The sequence below is a fragment of the Dipodomys ordii genome, unplaced genomic scaffold, assembly GCF_000151885.1.
Source record: "Dipodomys ordii isolate 6190 unplaced genomic scaffold, Dord_2.0 Scaffold75, whole genome shotgun sequence".
NCBI classification, from domain to species: Eukaryota; Metazoa; Chordata; class Mammalia; order Rodentia; family Heteromyidae; genus Dipodomys; species Dipodomys ordii.
Window position 1 is genome coordinate 4,952,460 of NW_012267291.1, and position 18,883 is coordinate 4,971,342.

The window sequence follows — 18,883 nt, forward strand, 5'->3', positions numbered from 1 at the left end:
AGAAGCCAGCAATGGTGTCAAATATGCTATGGCGTGAGGACAGCCGCAAAGAGCAATGGCTGGGAAAGCCTGGATCCTGGATCCGGCATGCTCTGGAGTGCTCCGCCGAGTGGTGAACTCCTGTATTGCAAGGGTCGTATCTCAGCCTTGTGGCCATTCTTCAGCAGACAGCCCTCCATTTGGATTCCCACAGGAGAAGCTATGTCTGAACACTGTCAATAAAAGCAGATGGCCCAGAGCTGCCCACAGGAACAGGCCTCTCGACTGTGGCCTGCCCGAGAAGCTCTCTGGGACCAGGGCATATCCATCTGACCTCCCTCTCCTCTCTGATGGACAGGTTGTCCTCCTGGTGGGCCTGTTCAGCTCCCTGGAGTAGCATCATCCAGCTCTACAAGGTCCCCCCCCCCCCCAAATACTCCAAAGTGAAGAGCACCAGCTCCACAGAAACTACCAAGACAAACATCTCACCCTCTACTATGTAACTAGCCACGTAGCTGATCATCACGGGTGAGTTACATGATTTGGGAAGGGGGAGCAGGAAGCCATTGAAAGTGAAAAAAATTAAATGCAGGAAAAGAAGGCCATAGAGAAGAAGGGAAAAGGATAGTCGAGGGCAGGAGTATCAATGGAGGAGATCTTCATGTTATATGCATAGTCACAGCTATCGAATCTCCACTGGATGTCACTGGAAACATATTAAAACCATAGTGAAGCCAGGTGCCAGTGGCTCATGCCTGTCATCCTAGCTACTCAAGAGGCTGAGATCTGAGGATCTCGGTTCAAAGCCAGCCTGAGCAGGAACATCTGTGAGACTCTTAATTCTAATTAAGCACCAGAAAACTGGAAGTCGCACTGTGGCTCAAGTGGTAGAGCACTCACCTTGAGCTGAAGAGCTGAGGGACAGCACCCAGGCCCAGAGTTCAAGCCCCTTGACTGACACAAGAAAACAAAAAACAACAACAACAAAAAAAACCCTCTTAGTGGTTCCAGTCAAAGCAAAGCAAATGCAGAGTTCCCCCAAAGGACTCAAGATGAGGTCTTTTGTTCATCATAGTATCTTGGCATCTATCAGCATGTGATGCTGAGGTCTAGGAAGGCTGTGAGTGAGAGACAGTAAAGAACTGGTCTGGGGGTGAGGGTTTCGCTCAGTGGTGGAGAGTTTGCCTAGCATGTATGAGGCCATGAGTTCGATCCTCACGCTGCAAAACAAAACAATAGCAACAACAACAACAAATAGAACTGTCCTTCTCCAAGAGCCAAGAGTGCTCCAACATGTGCAGCCTTGAAGCCACCTTCCCATGGGCATCCACTCTCACGTTGGCTTCTCAGTGGGTGGCACCATTGCTCGCTGGAAGTGCCAGGGTGACAAGTAATTTGCAAGAAGAAGAAGGGGTGGCAAAGAGCACAATGAAAAACAGCCTAGTGTCTTTCTAGGGTCCTGGCGTGGTTTCTCGCCTTGATACATCTCGCCGCGCAGATGAGGACTGCCAAGCCTGCCAGACGCACCTGTCTCCCCGTCCAGTTCCAGCTCGGTGAAGCACCCGTTAGAAAGGAATACAGCGGGGTTTAAGTCTCATCACCATTCCAGAGAGACGAAAAATAGCTCCCAGCACGAAGGAGAGAAGGGATGCCAAATTTCACTCCCAGATAAGATTTTGTTCCTTGCTAAAATTTCACTGAAAATGGCCATTTCTATGGGGAAGCTATAATTTACACTTCACTGAGATGTGACAGAGGAAACCTAGAAAGATTTTTGGACAATACAAGAGATGAGGAGAGAAAAAGAGAGAGAGACACACACAGACAGACAGACAGACAGAGACAGAAATAGAGACAGAGAGCTACTCTGATTTTATTTTTCTCCTGGTTCCTTTCTCTCTTCCTGTTTTAATGAAGGTGCTCACATATTTTCTTTAATGAATTGGACAGATCATAAGAACTGCTGTCCTAATTTGACTTATTATCCATTCCCTCTTTTTTATGGCCCTTCGGTCCCTATCTAGCCCAGCATGACATTTCAGCCCTGGGAGCCAAGGTTTTGTGAGGGTGGCTATAATTCAATCAAGCACTGTGGGTTAAATGAACCTCGCGCTGCATCAATAATGTGGCTGTTCATGCCACGCCATATTGAATAGAAACAGATGACACATGTCTGTCCTTCCAGCCCTCGCGATCCAGTTTAGCAATGAAGACATAACCTGCACACCCGTGTGCATTCACTCGACACATAGCTTCTGTCCTGGTCCTGGGCCCTGCACCACAGCTGTGGGCTTGACAGGTGTGTCCCTGTCCCCGAGGGGCTTCCCATCAAGAGGGCAAAATCGATGGCATCCAAAAGGAGACAAAGCACTCCCCGGTGTGACCCAAGCCTGGATGGAGAAGGCTGCAGGCGTGGAGGAAAAAGCAGCATGGGAGATAAAGGGGGTGGGGTGGGAGCTGGGCCGGTCAAGCGTTCAGGCTGGGGATTGGAGGCGGAGGGGAAAGCTTGTGGTACACGTAGGAAGGAAGTCATTGGACCTGAGTGGCCGCCAGCGAGGCGGGCACAGGGGCCTAAGACAAGGTCCGGTGGGAGGCAGGAGTCAGAGCAGGTACACAAAGCAGCGATGATGCTGAACAGCTTCTGTGTTCAGCTGCTTCTCATCATGAGTACGACCCGGAGGAGAGGGGCTGAGCGCAGAGAGAGGTGACAGCCTCCACCATCGGGAAGGTGGTGCCCACCTTCTGGAAGGTGAAATGGAAGCACGCGGGTGGGTGCCTTTATGAGGTAGTAGGGGCGGAATTTGTCAGCTGGTAGAGGAGGGATCTCAGGTAACACCTGGGTGTGTGGCGCGAAGCGCCAGGTCTAAAGAGATCAGGTACACAGGGAAGGACATGGACTGGCTGCCAGTTGGGGACTAGAGAGGGAGATGAGGGTACAGAGAGGGGGAGTCCAGCAAGGCAGAGCTGCTGAGCCTAGAGGAGGAGGAGGCGGAAGAGAGCTAAAGGCCACACACATTACACACACAGAAGCTGTCTGCCAGCCCTGACCCGCCCACTGCCGTCAGCCCCGCCCCCCGTGAGGCCGACAAGGTGACAGAGAACAAGGCCCCAAGTGGAGAGTGAGGACTTCCATCAAGTTCCAGAACTTCCTGGCTGTGCGGAGCCCTCCCTGGCCACCCCCACCCCCGGCCTGGGGTTCCCCATCTGCGCAATGGGGCTCAGCACCCCTCTCCTCATCAGGAGGGAAAGTGGATGAAATGAACTTGACCCAGGGATGAGCGCCTAGAAAGACTTCGGCAAACTCACAACTGCTGATTTTTTTTTTAATTTTATTTTTACAAATGCTGCACCTTTCAAATGGCCAAATCTGTTTTCCTACGGTTGGAACCTGTCAGGGCTTATTCGGAAGGACCTTGAGTATCAGGGACTCACTAATGTTTTATGATATTTTACCTCACTTTATGGTAGTCATTTATGACAAGACCAGCATGACATAAACTACCATAAAGCAAAGCAGTGCAATCACACAAATGACCGTAAATCAAGGGGTGCAACCAAAGAGGGTCATAAAGGGAAGGAAATTGAGGGAAACAGGAGAGAGGCAGGGGATGAAGTTGGGAGCTAGAGGCACAAACTTTGAGAGAGGAGAATCTCAATTGAAAGCAAACTAAAAAGGGGGGGAGAGACAGAGACAGAGAGACAGACAGACAGAGAGAGAAAGAAAGAGAGAGAGAGAGAGAGAAATGGCTGTCTTCAAAAGTTGTTTAAATTTCACAAACACATTTCCAGACAAATACTGCACACTTTCATGACTCAAAGAGAAATACATTATTTCATGTCCTACTCTGCTATGCATTTTTTTATTGGAAATGTTATTTCTAATTCTATCAGTGTATTTGGGATCTGTACTGGACTTTAGAGATTTTTTTTTTCAGAATTCACAAGACCAGGAATTACTTTTGCTGCTAAGGAACTGTAGATGCCTTGGGATGTCTTTGGAGTCCCACTGGCTAAAAAGGATTTCTTAATACATACAATTTTTTTCATATCCCTTCTTTCTCTTCCTTTAATATTTCTTCTATATTATTTTATTTGGGGAGTTTACTATAATGAATAGAGACTCAGAGAATACCTAGATTCGATATAGGTACCATAATTCTGCTCAGGCATTACGGATAACAGGAGTGACGATGACAGAGAAGGTAGCATTGCTTGCGAGACCCTGTTGTGTAGACTTCGCTGGGCTCTTAATCAAAATCTCAACCTCAAAGCCGGACAATTGATCTGGACCTATTTCTGATTACAACTCTCCCAATGGTTTTAAGATAATTCAAGTAGCAAATAGAAACGAGCTGGCCAAAAGACACAAGCATATAAAACTTCCCTCTTCATTTTCCTTACAGAGAAAATATGTGCGGCTAAATCCCACTCCCATCCCAGGTGCTATATTTGAAAGTAACTGCAATAGATCTAGCTCAATTGATTTAAAAACCAAATCCTTTTTCAGATGTATTAAGAATCTGCCAAGCTAAAAGAATATCTCAGCTAACACACACACATACACACACACACACACACACACAGAACAATTCTTTTATAATGAACACACTCTCTTTCCAAACAGATATCTTCTTATTTAAATTAGAGCTAATGCATATGGAGTTTTCCCAGAGCCCATCCCATCTGCTTTTTGCAAAACACGTGGATCCTGTTGAGCATGGTGTGTTGCATGCTTCGGTATAGAGGAGACAGGCATGTCGGGTCTCTCCCGCATCCACACTTCTAGAGCACAAGAAGCATGCTTTAGCACCGGGATCCCAAGCTTCATACCACAAGGCATTCAAGTCTATGTCTGCCTCACACGCTCCCTCGTCTTTGTCTGGAAATGGGGAGGTGACACTGAACCCACCCTGAAGCACCCATGTCGTCCTTCATCCTTCCAGAGAACTCGAGAGTGTGCAGCCTCCCCCATCCGTTGGCCCTCTGTATTTCCAGGTGCCCCTCGAGAAAGAAAGTTGGGGGGGTTTCTTTTCATTGTCTTCAGGTTCTGTCTCTTGTGTTCTTGATTCTAATTCTCGCATAGAACTTTTTAGTGTGGAGCGTCTTGTTTTCTAGATGCTCGTTTTGCTTGGTTTTGGGATATTTAATTACTTGTGTCTTGGATATTTAATTACTTGATATGTTCACCATCCTTATCTGGATGAAAATTATATCTTTTTGACCCAGACAGAGCAGTACGTTATCAGGAAATATGTGGGTACCTATGCAAAATCGACTTATTATTAAAGAAAGGCCAGAGATGACTGTAAATGTTTTTGGTTGTTGTTGTTTTTGTTTTGTGCTGGTCCTGGGGCTTAAACTCAGGGCCAGGGTGCCACCCCTCAGCTTTTTCGCTCCAGGCTAGTACTCTACCACATGAGCCACATCTCCACTTTGCTGATTACTTGGAGAACATTTCTGCTTGATCTGGCTTCAAGCTGTGATCCTCAGATCTCAGCCTCCTGAGTAACTAGGATCCCAGCCATGAGCCACCTGCACCCAGCGGTATTACAGCTTTCCAAAACACTTCAACTCTCAGGAGCAGGCTGCTTGCACGCACAGCTGGGGACCTAAAATATTAATGGAGTGAAAGAGATTGTAAAGGATTGTCTTTCTCAGGATTTTTCTTCTAGTTACCAAATTTCTTATAAGGAATATATATGGAAATTTCTGTTTTCGAAAGATCAACTCCACTATTTTGACGGCTTTTCCTTTCTTTGAAACAAGAGGAGCCGGAAGCTCAAAATGTCTGCCTCCAACTCTGACCTGTGACAAATACAAAGAGCCAGCATGGCCTGCACTGCGCACACGCACACTGACAGATGAACACACCCTCTGGCTGGAGGTACCTTTGGATCCCTTTCCTTAGCCTTTGGCACAGGTGGGTAACGAAGCCCCAGACACCACACTTGCAGTGTACCAGTGGCACCCACGGAGTTGGCACTGGGTAGAGCAGGGACTCATCCACTCCCGGTCCTCTGCTCCCTTCAGGGTGTTTTTCAGTCATGCGGCCCTGAGCTCCAGAGCTCCAGGATCATGGCGATGCTGCGGTAGTCATTTCCTGCCATGTGTACACTTAGAAGAATCCAAAGTGCTGGACTGGATTTTGATAGCAAAGTCAGGTACCTGTTCTCTGCGACAAGCTCTGACGCATTCCAGAATACCCAGAAGAGTAGGACAGTTTCCAACACAGAAGAGATGCATGAGTGGAGGGAAGTGGCCCACTACCATGGTTTGATCATTAGGCACTGTGCACATGTAGAGAATGATAATGTGGAACCTCCTGAAGATGTGCCATTTTTACAAAGCTGATCCTCATGGAGAAGTGCAATAGAGCAGCTGATCCATGGCAAAAGTCTCACCCAGAAACACCAGCATGGCCTCAGAGAGGGTAAACCAGCCATACTGTTCCCAAGGCAGTGAGTGTCTAGCTCCACACCGTGAGAACTGACAGACCCGGGTGTCCTTTCCTCCAGCCTTGAAACAGCACCCTTTCCACTTGTGCCAGCCTCCGATGGCTTCTCTTCTGAACAGCTCCGTGCACATGCCGTTTCCTGGTGTCAGACTGAGACCTCACTGTGTCCCCACTTCCAAAATGGTGACGGGCTTGTTAGATGAACTGGTGTGGATCTGCTACCCCTGGCTCTGGAACGACTCCAAAGGCCCATAGTAAAGGCTTAGCGTCCATCTTGTGGCCCTCTTGGTCAGTGGTGGGACCTTTAAGAGGCTGCCTAGTGGAATGATTTTCAGAGCTCCCCCTTGAAGGGTAGAATGGTACTCCTGTCCCTCTACTTGCTTCCTGGCCACCTGGAGAGTGGCTTTGTCTACACACTCACACACACACACACACACACACACTCCCTGCCAGTATGCTACCTCACACAGTTCAAATGGACCAGCCCCCACACACCCACCTACCACCTGCCTAAGCCGTGAACAAACAGTCAGCCTCTTCTCTTCCCACGTGGCTGGGCCCAGCCACTACCCCCTATTTGAACTCTCACTTCTGAAAATCTGCCACATGGCTTGCTGGCAATGGCTGGGGCCTCCCATGCCAGGGTGCATGTGACTGGGTAGAAAGATATTCTTCAAGGCTCCTCGTGGTGCTTGTCATTTACGCCACGTCGCTTGCAAGCCCCTGGGTAGCTGGGGATGACAGGTTTGGATGAGCTTGCTCCGCCTCGTGTAGAAAATCCAAGGGGGACCTTGAACTGAGTGAGTAACGTAGGCATGCTGGGGGTGGAGAAGACCTCGGCGGCAGCAGAACTGAGCCTCCCATTTGTCAGTGGCCTGGGCGGCATGACCCGAGGCTCAGTGCCTGTCCCGAGTGCCTGAAGGATCAGAGAGGTCACACATAACCAAGGAGCAGGTCACACAACATTGGAAACATGCTGTCCTATCTCTCTCCACATCCTCATGGATAAGTTTGAGATGGATCTACTTTTATGTTGAACAACCATCACCAGGAGGAAACAAAGACAGGGAGTCTGGGATAGAACTCTATAGATTGCCTTGACAGGAAGCAAGCACAGGAATGAAGTATCAATGGCAACCTGCAAGTACTATGGAGACTGATTTACATCTGTTTTGCATAAATTTTGGTCATCCCCTATCCAAAAAACTGTTGTTTTATAATTCTAATGAATTTACAAATACATGATTATATATGCACATATACACACAGTTCTGTTTCTGTTTCTTACAAGAATCATTTTCTGAAGGCAAAAGGACATGGGTTAAGATGGCACGTTTGCATCTAAGATGCTGGAAGAAACACAATAATAAACAGAAGGACGGCAGAAGGCAGGAGAAGCTAAACCCGAATTTGTGACCAACTTTGTGTTCCCATTATTACACTGTCTTTTTTTCTTATTGTTGGAAACTGTAGAAATGTGGGTGGCAGCCATATAGCTTTCAGGATGACAGAATTGTCTTATGAATTGTTGTTTTTAAATTTGGTTAATTACTGAAATCTTAATTATCTGGGTTCTTTTCAGAGGGACCCCCAATTGAGAGGAGTTGGAGTGAAATGTGTTGTCTAGGCAGAAAGGCAACTGGGATTTTTTTCCCCTTGCTCCGCCTTTTAAAGGAAGGGGAAGATTATAAGTTAAAATTCTCCACATTGGGCTCAGTAGCAAACCTTGAGGTGAGCTGGTCCACATTGTTTGGCATGTGGATGGAAAATTGTTGATCTTATTTCTACATTCTCCCCATCGGTGTGTTGCTCATTATCTTAAGGGAGACGAAGAGTATTGCTACAATTATTAGTGCGGCTGGTGTGAGATTACTGAACCATTTGGAGTTGACTTTTCTTTCGTGATGCATAATTAGAGGGGCTTATTTACAGTGTCTCTCTCTCTCTCTCTTTTGGCTTCTTAATGATTCACATTTTTATTTTTGTTCTCTCCCCAGGAAGAGTATGACTTCTCCGTTTTTAGTGTGAATTATTATTTGGAGAGCTATTTTATTTCCCCCAGAATGCTTGAATTAAAGAGAAAAAAAAAGGCTAAGTAAAGAGCCAGCCTCACTGCAGCAGTGCCATGCGGGTCTGGAGAAAACACACCCAAAGTAGAGAGGAAGGGTGACGAAGCCATATTTCAGCGAACACATTTCCCACTTGGATGGCATTCCCGGGGCACATTATGTTGTAAAACATCTTATTCCTTTCTAACTTCTTAAATTGCTCCAGATGCTCTTTAACCATAAAGATGTGTAATGATAATTTTGTTTTAAAGCTGCATCATCTGTTTCTATATCTGACTTCCCTGCAATGTGCCAATTAGTTTAGAAAGTTCCATTCAGAAACAGGCAGTGAGTGGGTATACATTCATTCGCATGGAAACAGAGGTGAAAGACATGAGCCGAACCTCAGGATGTGATAGACTCACTACCCAACCTCCTCAGCAGAAAACTGCTTAAATTCTCTGTGACATGATTTGCTCACCCACAAAATAGCAACAATTGCCAGGCACCAGTAGCTCACCCCTGTAATCCTAGCTACTCAGGAGGCTAAAATCTGAGGATCACGGTTCAAAGCCAGCCCAGGCAGGAAAATCCATGAGGCTCTTCTCTTCAATGAACCACCAGAAAACCAAAAGCAGAGCTGTGGCTCAAAATGGTAGAGTGTTAGCCTTGAGCGCAAGAGCCTTGTAGGTTTTGTGCTAAAACAGTTTATATTATATACATATAAGTGTACATATAATATAAACATGCTTCATATATCATTGTTCACATATGTAGTTTAGAGTTCAACACTGGGCAGATAGTGAGTATTTAGTGAATTTCAACTATTATTTTTCTAAGGTTGCTAATCATCTCTCTCAAGGATCTAAGATAATTTGAAATGATTCATAGAGAGATGTTTGTTTTAACTTTCATTGTGTATGAATTACATTACTATGGCTTATGTTATAAATTAGAAACTGGTATTATGATACCTCCTCTATTGCTATTTCTTGCTCAGGATTACATTTGCTATTTGAGATCTTTTATGCTTCCATGACTTTGGGATTAATTTTTGTATTTGGCTAAAGAATGGCGTTGGGATTTTGATGAGCATTGTACTGAATGTCTAGATTGTTATCAGTAATATAGCCATAGTCACTATTTTGATTCTGCCAATCCATGAATATGTAATGGTGAACATGGGGGTCTTTGTATCCACTAGTGTCTTCTTCAGTGTCTTTGTTCAAGGTTTTGTAGTTTCCATCACAGAGGTCTTTCACCTCCTTAGATAATAAAATGAACTATCATAGCTATATATACATAGATATAATGCATATTATGTGTTATAAATTACATATTATATTTATATGTTATAATATATTATCTATACTATTATCATATCATATTATTTATAATTGTCTATTATGATATATGATAATATAATAATCATGATTGTTTACCCACCAATAAAATTTTTCAAATACAAGTTTTCTAAAAATGAGTGGCTAACTATAGCCCATGCTTCAGATCTGATCCATTGCTTGTTTTACATCATTGAGCCAATTCAAAATAGCTTTAACAAACTGGGACCTGGTGGCTTATTCTTTTAATCCTAACTACTCAGGAGGGTGAGATCTGAGGATCACGGTTGGAATCCAGCTTGGGCAAGAAAGTCTCTGCGATTCTTAGCTCCAGATGGCCACCAAAATGCTGGGAGTGGCTCAAGTGGTAGAGTGCTAGCCTTGAACCAAAGAGCTCAGGGTCAGTGCCCAGGTCCTGAGTTCAAGTGCTTGGACTAACACAAAACAAAATGGCTTTAACAGATGAAGAAAAGAATTTCATGCATGTCAATGATGGACCTGACTAAAAAATTATTATTATATTTTAAATTTCACAAATAAAAATCGGTGACAATTTTCCTATAGTTACATAAGTGAATAGGTGAAATCCTTGATTTTTCTTGCCTATAAAGTCTCTTCATCCCATTTTCATAATCTCATTTTTTTGTTCCTTTAAGACAATATTCAGCTTTTAATTAAACCCATCTCATGAGAATGTAACACTTGGAGCTAAGGATCTACATATTGCCGACTGCTGAACCTTCCTTGGAATAGGATCTGACACAAAACGGTTCTTTCATAAAAGTTGCTTGAACAAACAAACAAATGAGCATGTTCAAAGGACAGTACGGTACTTTGATACTCTCTATGACAGCCAGGCATGGTGACACATGCCTGTCATCCTAGCTATTTGGAAGTCAGAGGGAGGAAGATCATGGTTTGAAGCCAATCTGGGATAGTTCCTGAGATACTATCTAAATGAAAAAGAAAAGGAAAAGAATGAAGAGAAAGAGGGGCTGGGGATTCCGCTCACTGGAAGAGCACTTGCCTGGTAAGAGTTCAGTCCTCAACTCTGTGGAGGGACAAGAAGTCGGGGGTCGTGGGGGGGCCGGGGCAGGGGAAGAAGGATTAAATGCAAACATACGAACTAGGGACATGGCTCAAGTAAGAGAACACTTACCTAGCAGGTACAAGGTGGTGGGTTCAATCCCCTGTACTGCCAAAGACAGAAAAGGTTGGAAATATTCTTCCATGACTACAGAGAGTTCCAAAACCATTTCCTCTTGATAACAAATGTCCATTTCTCCATTCACTCTGCAATTGCCTAACAAACTATCGGACAACAGCAGCAACTACCAAGAAAGCACCAGAAATGTCTAAAACCATGGTGTCCTTTCCTAAAAATTCACTTTCGGGGTCATGGATAACAAGAGCTACTGTAAATTCACCAAGAATCTTAGCTTTGCTCACCCCACCCCGCCCCCAACAACTTTTCATGAGAGCCTCTCCTGAGTGGGAAACAGACCACAAATAATACATTTCAGGGTTAATTTAACTTCTCAAATTACAGATTCATCTAACACGCCACGCAGGGCCAGGCGATAACTCACAGTGCTGCCAGACTTTAAGTACGACAGCGCCAAGCTGGTGTTAAACTGCTTATGCACACTTCTTAAAACATGGCTACCCTGGGGTTTCTATCAAGCCTACATAATCATAGATTGAAGCCTGGCTTATTTATTTCCATGTTTCTGAAATACTATTAGTCATTTTGCTAAGATGGCTGACGGATTACATAATTAATAAACCCAGGAGCTTTACAACGAAAGCCCAGAGACAGAGACTCAAGCAAACACTGAGTAATGAAGTCACTTCTTGGTACCCACGGAAACCAGCAGATCAAGCCTGAACTGGAAGAACAGGAAACGATCACTTACTTCTCTTTGAGCTCTCTCTCCTTCCCGTGTCTGCTGAACTCAGCTGCTGCTCAATGCTCATGTTTTACAGAGAGAGAAAATGTGTAGAGAGACTGGTGAGAAGCAGCCAAGAAAATCATTAATTCAATTTCTCACTGTTTTGCCTCTGGTGATTGCTGTCCCTATAGGCGATAGCTTGTCTGGGGTTCTGACCCAATTCCAAAACCTTTTTTTTTCTGGTTCTTCACCAATTAATCTAATGGTTCATTAATTGCAAACATCTGAAATCATTAGAATCTGATGGAGCACAGGAGCCTCAAGCCATCCCAAGTGGTGACTGCTTAACCAGCAAATGGGCTCATTGGAAAGGAATGTCGATGTTTATAGTGGACGGAACCTAAACTCAGCCGCACATCGACACCTCGTTCCATTCGTATACAACCAGCCCGGCATCTATCTGTTGGAGAGTGCATGATTTATCCTGTGCTGTTTCCTTCCCCTGACAGGCCAGAGATAACGGCGCAGGCCAGATGAAAGTAGAGGCGATGTGTATCCATCCCGAAGACAAATATTTAGGCTATGACAAGCTCTGCTTTGTGCTAATTCGTGATAGAAAGCAGTCAATTTAAGCTTACTTCATGCCAAAATCTATTCTGATTTTATAAATCATTTTTCAAGATTATAGGAGACAGTCAGACAAAAAAAAAAAAAGACGACTTCCTGAAAATGATCGAGCTGCAGATCTGGAGGAGGCTTGCCCAAAGCATGGAGCACGGCCATTCTAAGTGAGCAGCAACCAAGCCTTCCATCCGCCAGGAGATGCAGCTGCAATGCCGATGATCATGTGACATTCTGTGCCAGGTCACACTTCTGGCTTTCCTTGCAGATCTCTCAATGGGCAGGGCTACATTCTATGTCCTGGAGCTGAGGGCACAAATGTGTGCTTCCCCACCTAGCCAGAGGCCCCAACTACCTCAGAGCCCACACACCTGCACACACTCATGCAATGGAGAATATATATGTATATGTGTGCATGTGTGTGTGTGTGTGTGTGTGTGTGTGTGTGTGTGTGTAGAAGGGCTGTCCAAAGAATCCAATGAGTGTCAGAGCTGGGAAGAGAACTCAGGTCTCCATCTATGCTCTACCACACTCCCAGTGCCACTCTGCTTTGATATACCCCTGGTTTTAGGACAAACCCTTTAACCTGCTGCTGTAATTTTCGAAGGGCACAGAGCATGCCTGGGTTATTCACACGTTATCCATCACTTCCCTGTCACACTATGTGGTGTAGGTTCCAGAAGCTCTGCCTCCGAGTCCTTTGATGGTATGGTAAAAATCTACTTAGACTCTTACTCGACATCCAATTAGAATTTGGGTGGGTGGGGCATATCTGCAGGAGGGGCTTGACCTGTGCCCTAACACCGCACCAATTCTGTGTGTTCACTGGACACATTCTGTGTTTCTAAACTGTGTCTGTGCTTTTCTCCAGTATTCACAGAGCAGTTCTACAAGACAAAACATGCTTATCATTTTCACGTTACGGATGAAGAAGCTAAGGTTCAGAAACCAAGCAAGTAGAACACTGGCACAACTAGGTAATAATAGAGCTAATATCTAAACCAAGAGGTGTTGAGTTCAAGGCCCTGTCTTACTATAATTTCCACACTAGCTGGCAGGAGCTGGCTAAGCATTTGACATATATAAAAAGTGATAATCATACATTTGACATAGGTGAAAAATGATGATCATACATCACACGTGGCTAAAAGTCAAGAGCAAAGACAAGCAGGAGAGACACTTGGTTCTGAATGGGTTAAATTTCCTGATAGCCTTGGTTGAAAAAAAAATAAATTCTTAGTACTTTTTAAATGTGTGTAGAAAGTATATTTCCCAGAAAACAACAAAAACATGTAGGCTCCACTGTCAGAGGGATTTTGTTTGCATGCTCTCTTCACAGAAATACCGATGTTAATTTTTGGTTAAGTTTAATCTTACAAAGTATAAAGCAATTTGATAGAATAAGTAACCTTTCATTAAAGTTCAATACAGTACTTAAGGAAAATGGGACCGTGTGCATTAATTGATAGTTGACAGCTATAATTTCCATGAAAACCTTTTATAGTAAAATTTCTATTTGATGGATTGGAATTTATAAAATTTGCATTTCACAAAGCTGGATTCCACTGGAAGTACTGGGGATATATCTCTTCATCAAACAATATTCCATCTCTCCATTTTTATTCAGCATTTATTAGTAGATGGAATCTTAAAGGATACAGCATAGACCTTACTTAACAACTTTGGTTTTGCGTAACATAAACACCTGTATTTGACTTTGATTTTTTTTTAAAATCATGACTATTTATGAATATTTACCATGGAGACTTAATTAGTCTAGCTAAGTTTGGGGGAAATTGCTTAATAAAAGACTCTTATTTTTATTATTTATTTTTATTTCTTTAACTTACAAAAATACATAAATATCACAAGGAATTTTTGCTCCCAATCAGCAGTCTAGAAGGAAGCAAGATTATATCAGGTTTTGACATCTTTGATTAAAATTATTACAAAAAAGTGGAGTGGGATTCTAACTCTAATTCTCCTGAGAGGCTGCCACCATAACATTTCCTTTGCAAAGATGTATAAATGACCATTCAAAGTCGGTGGTCCCACCACAAGCCATTTTTCTCCCCTAAATTCTGGTCCAAATTTTAGTGTGCTTTCCTGTGGTTTTGTTCAAAGCACCCATTCTTAAGATGACTCCCGTCACATAAGAGCTAGTGAAGCTTCATGAAATTAAACTAGCTCAGGAATGTGTCAGGATCGGAATCCAGGCTCTGAGGTCTTGTCCACAATGTAGCTGCCAGATTACAAGCCTTCTCCACCCCCATCTCCCCACCCCCACCCCCGTTTCTCCACCTGAAATGTCAGCTCCTCTTCGCCTGATAGTCTGGTGCCAACACATCCTTCTGTGTTGTTAGATGAAATCTTCACACCTAACACCCCAGTCACCCTAATTCCCCAGCCACCTCCCACCACAGCCTTTCGGTCTCCCAGAGCATGTCTGCACCCTATGCTTGTACAGGAATCTGAGTTCTTTCTGCAGCATCTCTCTCATTACACTTTCCATCATCGCCCACAGGGCATGGACCTTGTCTAATCTGCTCACTATCTACACTCAGTCAAAATTAATGTCAACAACCACAAGCAAATCCAGTGTGAGACCTGGGATTCCTAGCCTGCGTGATTAGGCACAGTCAACTTCCAAAAACTGGAAGAGCGACATTATAGCCAGATATTTATAAGATTCAGTAAAAAAGTTCTCATGTGCTCATACAACCCAAAAGCTTAGAACCTTTACAGAAATCCCTTTCTTCTCCGAGAGCCACTGATAGGACCAGCCCTACGTCCAAACCCACATGGCTGAAAATAGGTTCATCTCAATCCCTTCCGCAATGGAACTGTGATTGTTTGTCCTCTCTGTGGCTTTGCAACCAGGAAAGTAATTGACCAGAAACTTTCCCCATCTGTGGAGGGACTCATTCTAAGACCCATAGTGGAACCCTAAAACTTCAGAGAGTACTGGCTTTCCTTATATACAATAACTAAGTTTAACTGATAAATTTGACCCACTAACAGATTAGCAACAACAATAAAATGGATCTGTGATGACAATATGTGAGAATCAAGGTTATTTAAAACTTAATGGTCCACTTCTGGGCAGTTTCCAGTTAGCATTTCCAAAATGCAGGTAAGTGTGGGTGACTGAACCATGCAAAAGCATCACTGTAATGGAGGGGAACCATGGAGTCCTGACACTCGGGAGATGTGATGAAGGACAAAGATGTACCTCCTGATGATGGCCCCTCTTCCTCAGGACAGTCTGTGGCTACACAGAGAGAATTCAGAGGAACATCCTGAGAAATGGGGCATCCGTGGTGCTCCAGCCAGACCTGCTGCATGCTCCTGCTGAAAACCAAGTCGCTGAAGCCACTCGGTTCCTATGAGATGTACATTTCCTTCTTTCTAGGGAGTTTCTCTCTTCCTCTACACCCTTGTTATGTTCTTTTGGTATCTTTCCTAATGTCAGGATTATTCATAGGAAGATATAACATCTCACTTTATGAACAGGAAAAATAAGAACTAAGATAAGCTTTAGAAAACCAAATCCACTTTAACCACATTAACTCAGAAACTCTTTGTTCATCAAGTGTTTACAGATGTCAGCCAAGGGTCAACAAACATCTCCCATAAAGGGTCAAAGAATAAATCTTTGAGGCTGCCCAGCTATACCGTCTGTCGCAATCACACCACTCTTGTGGCATTAAAAAAAAAAAAAGCTATGAAATGCCTAAACGAATGAGCATGACTAGGTGCTAATAAAACTTTAGAGATGGGAAATATTTTTCTCTGGGGGCATTTGGTTATTTCTAACATCATGATGAGCCAAACAAAACTGTCAAAACAGGCAGACAGGCTGCAAACTGCCAATGAGAAGTGTTATGTCTGTCCTGTCATGTACCAGATTATTTGAAGGGCCATATAGCCAGGTGTTGCCCACCCTCTGACAAGTAGTCCACCCATAGGCCATAGTTTGTGGATCTCTATCTAGGCTAACATGTTTTAAAAGTCAGCATTTCTGTGAGGAGTTAATAAGAGCTGACATCTGAAAAGACCTAGGATCCCAAGGAAATCCTTCTTACTGCTTCCATTAATTGATGGATGTCTACAATCACATCCTAAAGGTTTCAACTCCTTCCTTGTTGATATATGTTAATAGGTTTACACCTGTGAAGAAATAGTGCTGTGTAGTCAAATATATTTTGGATGCTGGATCAACACATTCAAGCAGATTTATTTATTGAAGAATATCTCAGAGCTTTTATATGCTAATATGCCTAGAAAATATGAGGAGGTAAAAGCATAAACATTTCCTGAATATATTTGACTACAGAATCCTTTTGTAAGGACTTTTTGCCCTGCTTGCCACCAAATACATCTTTGAGAATGATATTTAAATATAATGATGCCATTGAGAGGGAGTAGTATATCATGATAGTTAATATTTATGAGTATTTACTATCTATGTTTCCATATATAGTCTATCATTTAATCCTTACACTATCATATGAATTAAAGCCTCCTTTATTAAGGACTATTAAAATTCAAACAAACTAAGAAGTTTGCTTTTAGTTAGATAATTAATAATTGATAGAGCCAGATTCCAAATACATACTTGTCTGAAATCAAGGCTCATGTACTTAGCCTCTATTAAATCTTAGAGTCACACATTTTGGTCTGAATTAAGGACTTCCTAGAATCAAAGAATTTTACACAAAAATTAAGGGAAGAATTTCTTTCTGAAAAGGGAAAATCATGTCCCTTGATTTGGGAGAACAGGACTTATTCAAGAACACTTAGTCTTTAAAATGCCGGATCAAAGAATCAAAAAATACTGTATTAATCTCAGACTAACGAACTCAGTAGAAAAAGAGGGAAGAAGGTTTTTCAGTCCAGACTAATTCAGTGGCAAAAGGCATAAAATCATATTCACACTGCTTAAACAAAACAAAAATGTGTTGTCTTTATAACTATGAGCACATGAATATCTGCTTTTAGGTTTAATCTAACAGTTAAATTATTTCACTCTGATGTTTTCTTCTTCAGGCTTTGTGTGGTAGCTACCAGAATCCCCATGACAAAATTCTCCTATGTTCAAATTCAAAATAAATTTCCTCTTCTTTCAGCAATTGAAACAAAAGCTTCATGCTGACTCTCAAAATCAAATTGGGTCATGTGACCACTATTGAAAGAAACAGCAGTCAAAGGATAAGAGACACTTAAGGATCAAACCATGAGAGCATTCCCTTCATTACCAACATGGTCCTAGCTAAGAAGCTAGAAACCAGACATTGAACAGAGAAAGGAAAAAAGTTAAGTGGAAATAACATCAAGGGTAAAATGGAATATTTATATTTCCCACAAAGGATTGTTGTGAGGATTAAAAAAGAAAGATACACACTGTCCACTATGACACCTCACAGATGTCAAGTCCTCCTCCAGATGAGTTCTCTTCATAATTTCCCTACCAAGTGAGCCTGAACTTCAGTAAGATTCTCCTACTACAACTCTGTTCCCACTGAAATGTGAACATGATGCTGTTCACAGCATTTTTAATGATGCAGGGATGCAAAACCGTCACAAGACGGCATACAAGGGCTCGCTGCAATGTGTTTGAAATGACAAGATTAGTCTTTCTTCCCTCATAAACCAGTTTTTGCACAATGATGAAGTCATTCTTTATATGTGAAGCCCATAACAGCTTAGAAGAACCCAGGAACAGAATTGAAATGGAAGTTCCAGGAAGCCTGGCTAAAAGGTCAACAGAACTTCTGTCTGTAGGGGAGAAAGGACCAATCCTGGAGGTCTAAGAATTCCACATGGCCAGAAGTTTCTTCTGTTAGGAGCTCTGTAGAACTCAAGTCATTGCAGGGTCAGATTCAACCAGCATATCCGTTATGCATGTTAGTACTCAGCACTAGCTTTGGTGATCATTAAAATGTTATTATTTTCAGTATTATAATCACAACTCCTGGCCACAATGGGACAAGAACCTGGTGCTCTAAAAGAAACAAAACACTTTCTCTACTTACAAAAATTCACCAAAAATATAAGAAAACCTTGACATTAGCAAGAGAAAAACAGAGTTATATAAAGAGGAATCAACATAAGATTAACTGCTAATTTCCCATCAGAAACAATGAAGGGCAGAAGACAATGGAAAGAGATATCCAAATTTCCAAAAAGGAGAAAAATGTGTCAACATAGAATTCTATGTGAAGTGAATTAGCTCTGCCCTCCTTAGTTGTAGTCTCTGCACTGTGACCTATTTCCAAATAATATACTACAGGATAACTTTACAATAAACAAAGCTGACAAACACATTCTTACCCAATTGATAAGAATCAACACTCAAACCCAATGGAGAACATCACCAATATGCAAGACCAGAAAGAAGAAAGAATATCAAGATTAAAGGCTGAAGGCAGGCGCTGGTGGCTCACACCTGTAATCCTAGCTATTCAGGAGGCTGAGATCTGAGGATCATGGTTCAAAGCCAGCCCAGGCAGGAAAGTCTGTGAGACTCTTATCTCCAATAAACCA